The following is a 4,486-nucleotide window of genomic DNA, read 5'->3' as shown; positions in this document are numbered from 1 at the left end:
ACTGATCCAGAGGGAGCGCAGAGAAGTGTTTAGCACTGCAGCTCTGCTTCCTGGTCCCAACTATGGGTTGTCATGTTATAGACTTAGTAATATTCCTAGATAAGAGAGCTGCTCCATCCCAAGTGGGATGAACGCCGTCTCTCCTAACAAGACCAGGTTTTCTCAAAAAAGTTAGCCAATTATCTATAAAGCCCACGCCGTTTACAGGACACCACCTCGACAGCCAGCGGTTAAAAGACAACATGCGGCTAAACATGTCATCACCTGTTGTGTTAGGGAGCGGGCCAGAGAAAACTACTGTGTCCGACATCGTTTTAGCAAAAGCACACACCGACTCAACATTCAATTTAGTGACCTCCGACATACGAAGCCGGGAGTCGTTGCTGCCGACGTGAATTACGATTTTATTGTATTTACCTTTTTTAGATTTAGCCATTAACTTAAGTTTAGATTTGATGTCGCCGGCTCTGGCCCCTGGGATACAATTAACTATGGTCGCTGGTGTCGCTAACCTGACGTTTCTCAGAACCGAGTCGCCAATAATCAGAGTTTGTTTATCAGCGGGTGCCTCGCTGAGTGGAGAGAATCTATTTGAAACGTGAGCTGGTGGCTCTTTAATCGTGGGCTTTCTAAGTCTAGCACTATGCCCCCTCTGGAACGTCACCCATCTGCCCTGGGCTCCCGGCTGCACGGGACTAGTCTGGGGACTGCTCGTTAAGGCTAAGCTACGTGCTAAGCTAGGTGGCTCCGCGGCTAGCGGGAGCCGGCTAACTACAGCTAACGGAGTTTCTAAGCTGCTGAGCCGAGCTTCTAAGTCGCTAAGCCTCGCCTCCATCGCTATCAACACACTACATTTATTACATGTACCACTACTGTTAAGGGAGGCAGAGGAGTAGGTAAACATTAGACACTCGGAGCAAGAGAGAGCAGTAGAGCAACAGGGAGAGAGAGAAGACATCGCTGCTATATAGCTACGAAGGTGAGCTCAGACAGAACACAGAATCACTAAGCACGATAGAATAAGCGTTGGTATGTGCGAGTGTTTAACTACAGACCGGTGATTTTAGCCGTAGTGCTACAGGGAAACAGTTGTGTTTAGCAGCGGAGCTAATTCGCAGAGCGACCACCACCAGTGGCAAGAAAACAGGAAATGACGCAGCACGCTTACCGTAACAGGAAATGACGCCTCAAGCGACAAGTAAAACCCTCTTGTATGAAAACAACATAGGTCTGAGATAATGATCAGATTACAGAACAAGTTTTACCTTTAATGTTTTCAGCACAAGTTCCGTGAACAAAAACACCCTGAACCATGTTGTCCAATTCTTTCGCAAGAAGACCAAACCAACGCTTGTCATTGGTTAGGGATTCAATCTCTTGCAGTTTTCCATTCTAGTTAAGCTAGATAATCTAGACAAATTGATGGGTTCAGTATATATATAATTTTCTGATCAGACGTTGATGTTTGCTTGGTGTGTGTGAACTCTATGGAATGTATTTGCTCTGAAGTATTCTTTAATAAGGAGTCTTTTAAGCTAAGCTTTGATCTGCATGCTGGTGCTCAATTCCGAATCTCAAAAGCTCCATAGCCCAACATGGGGCTCGAAACCACGACCCTGAAATTAAAAGTGTGATGCTCTACCGGACTGAGCTGGCGCTTCTTCCAAATAACTTCCCATCACAATAGAAATGTTAGAATGCAAGAAATATGTTTCATGAGAAGTAAAACCTTCTTGTATGAAAACAACCTAGGTCTGAGATAATGATCAGATTACAGAATACATTTTACCTTTAATGTTTTTGAGCACAAGTTCCGTGAAGAAAAACAACCTGAACCATGTTGTCCAATTATTTCGCAAGAAGATCAAACCAACGCTTGTCATTGGTTAGGGATTCAATCTCTTGCAGTTTTCCATTCTAGTTAGGCTAGAAAATCTAGAAAAATTGATGGGTTCAATATATATATAATTATCTGATCAGCCGTTGATGTTTGCTTGGTGTGTGTGAACTCTATGGAATGTATTTTCTCTTTAGTATCCTTTAATAAGGAGTCTTTTAAGCTAAGACATGCATCTGTATGCTGGTGCTCAATTCCTTAACTTAAAATCTCTATAGCCCAACGTGGGGCTTGAACCCACAACCCTGAGATTAAGAGTGTCATGCTCTATCGAACTGAGCTGGCGCTTCTTCCAAATAACTTCCCATCATAATAGAAATGTTAGAATGCAAGAAATATGTTTCATGAGAAGTAAAACCCTCTTGTATGAAAACAACCTAGGTCTGAGATAATGATGCGATTACCGAATAAGTTTTACCTTTAATATTTTTGAGCACAAGTTCCGTGAACAAAAACTGCCTGAACCATGTTGTCCAATTCTTTCGCAAGAAGATCAAACACACGCTTGTCATTGGTTTGGGATTCAATCTCTTGCAGTTTTCGATTCTAGTTTAGCTATATAATCTAGACAAATTGATGGGTTTAATAAATATATAATATTCTGATGAGCCGTTGATGTTTGCGAACTCTATGGAATGTATTTGCTCTGAAGTATCCTTTAATAAGGAGTCTTTTAAGCTAAGACTTTGATCTGCATGCTGGTGCTCAATTCCTAACCTTAAAATCTCCAAAGCCCGACAGGGGCTCGAACCCACAACCCTGAGATTAAAAGTGTCATGCTCTACCGAACTGAGCTGGCGCTTCTTCCAAATAACTTCCCATCACAATAGAAATGTTAGAATGCAAGAAATATGTTTCATGAGAAGTAAAACCTTCTTGTATGAAAACAACCTAGGTCTGAGATGATGATGAGATTACACAATATGTTTTACATTTAATATTTTTGAGCACAAGTTCTGTGAACAAAAACCGCCTGAACCATGTTGTCCAATTCTTTCGCAAGAAGATCAAACACACGCTTGTCATTGGTTAGGGATTCAATCTCTTGCAGTTTTCCATTCTAGTTAAGCTAGATAATCTAGACAAATTGATGGGTTCAATATATATATAATTTTCTGATCAGCCGTTGATGTTTGCTTGGTGTGTGTGAACTCTATGGACTGTATTTGCTCTGAAGTATCCTTTAATAAGGAGTCTTTTAAGCTAAGACTTTGATCTGCATGCTGGTGCTCAATTCCGAATCTCAAAAGCTCCATAGCCCAACGTGGGGCTCGAAACCACGACCCTGAAATTAAGAGTCTCATGCTCTACCGAACTGAGCTAGCCGGGCTTCTTCCTTATAACTTCCCATCACAATAGAAATGTTAGAATGCAAGAAATATGTTTCATGACAAGTAAAACCCTCTTGTATGAAAACAACATAGGTCTGAGATAATGATCAGATTACAGAATAAATTTTACCTTTAATGTTTTCAGCACAAGTTCCGTGAACAAAAACACCCTGAACCATGTTGTCCAATTCTTTCGCAAGAAGACCAAACCAACGCTTGTCATTGGTTAGGGATTCAATCTCTTGCAGTTTTCCATTCTAGTTAAGCTATATAATCTAGACAAATTGATGGGTTCAGTATATATATAATTTTCTGATCATTCGTTGATGTTTGCTTGGTGTGTGTGAACTCTATGGAATGTATTTGCTCTGAAGTATCCTTTAATAAGGAGTCTTTTAAGCTAAGACTTTGATCTGCATGCTGGTGCTCAATTCCGAATCTCAAAAGCTCCATAGCCCAACGTGGGTCTCGAAACCACGACCCTGAAATTAAGAGTCTCATGCTCTACCGAACTGAGCTAGCCGGGCTTCTTCCTTATAACTTCCCATCACAATAGAAATGTTAGAATGCAAGAAATATGTTTCATGACAAGTAAAACCCTCTTGTATGAAAACAACATAGGTCTGAGATAATGATCAGATTACAGAATAAGTTTTACCTTTAATGTTTTCAGCACAAGTTCCGTGAACAAAAACACCCTGAACCATGTTGTCCAATTCTTTCGCAAGAAGACCAAACCAACGCTTGTCATTGGTTAGGGATTCAATCTCTTGCAGTTTTCCATTCTAGTTAAGCTAGATAATCTAGACAAATTGATGGGTTCAGTATATATATAATTTTCTGATCAGCCGTTGATGTTTGCTTGGTGTGTGTGAACTCCATGGAATGTATTTTCTCTGAAGTATTCTTTAATAAGGAGTCTTTTAAGCTAAGACTTTGATCTGCATGCTGGTGCTCAATTCCGAATCTCAAAAGGTCCATAGCCCAACGTGGGGCTCGAACCCACGACCCTGAAATTAAAAGTGTAATGCTCTACCGAACTGAGCTAGCCGGGCTTCTTCCTTATAACTTCCCATCACAATAGAAATGTTAGAATGCAAGAAATATGTTTCATGAGAAGTAAAACCTTCTTGTATGAAAACAACCTAGGTCTGAGATAATGATGAGATTACAGAATAAGTTTTACATTTAATATTTTTGAGCACAAGTTCCGTGAACAAAAACACCCTGAACCATGTTGTCCAATTCTTTCGCAAGA

General features: G+C 40.5%; 1 non-coding gene across 1 annotated transcript; it reads right to left on the bottom strand.

Moving 5' to 3' along the window:
- Window positions 1-4,209: 4,209 nt before the first annotated feature.
- On the bottom strand, window positions 4,210-4,283 carry trnak-uuu (transfer RNA lysine (anticodon UUU)). Its single transcript has one exon. It is a non-coding gene; the product is annotated as a tRNA-Lys (tRNA).
- Window positions 4,284-4,486: the final 203 nt, after the last annotated feature.

This window comes from Platichthys flesus, chromosome 20, assembly GCF_949316205.1.
Source record: "Platichthys flesus chromosome 20, fPlaFle2.1, whole genome shotgun sequence".
NCBI lineage: Eukaryota > Metazoa > Chordata > Actinopteri > Pleuronectiformes > Pleuronectidae > Platichthys > Platichthys flesus.
Note: the sequence above shows the minus strand (reverse complement) of the source record. Positions and strands in the feature narration are given on the sequence as shown.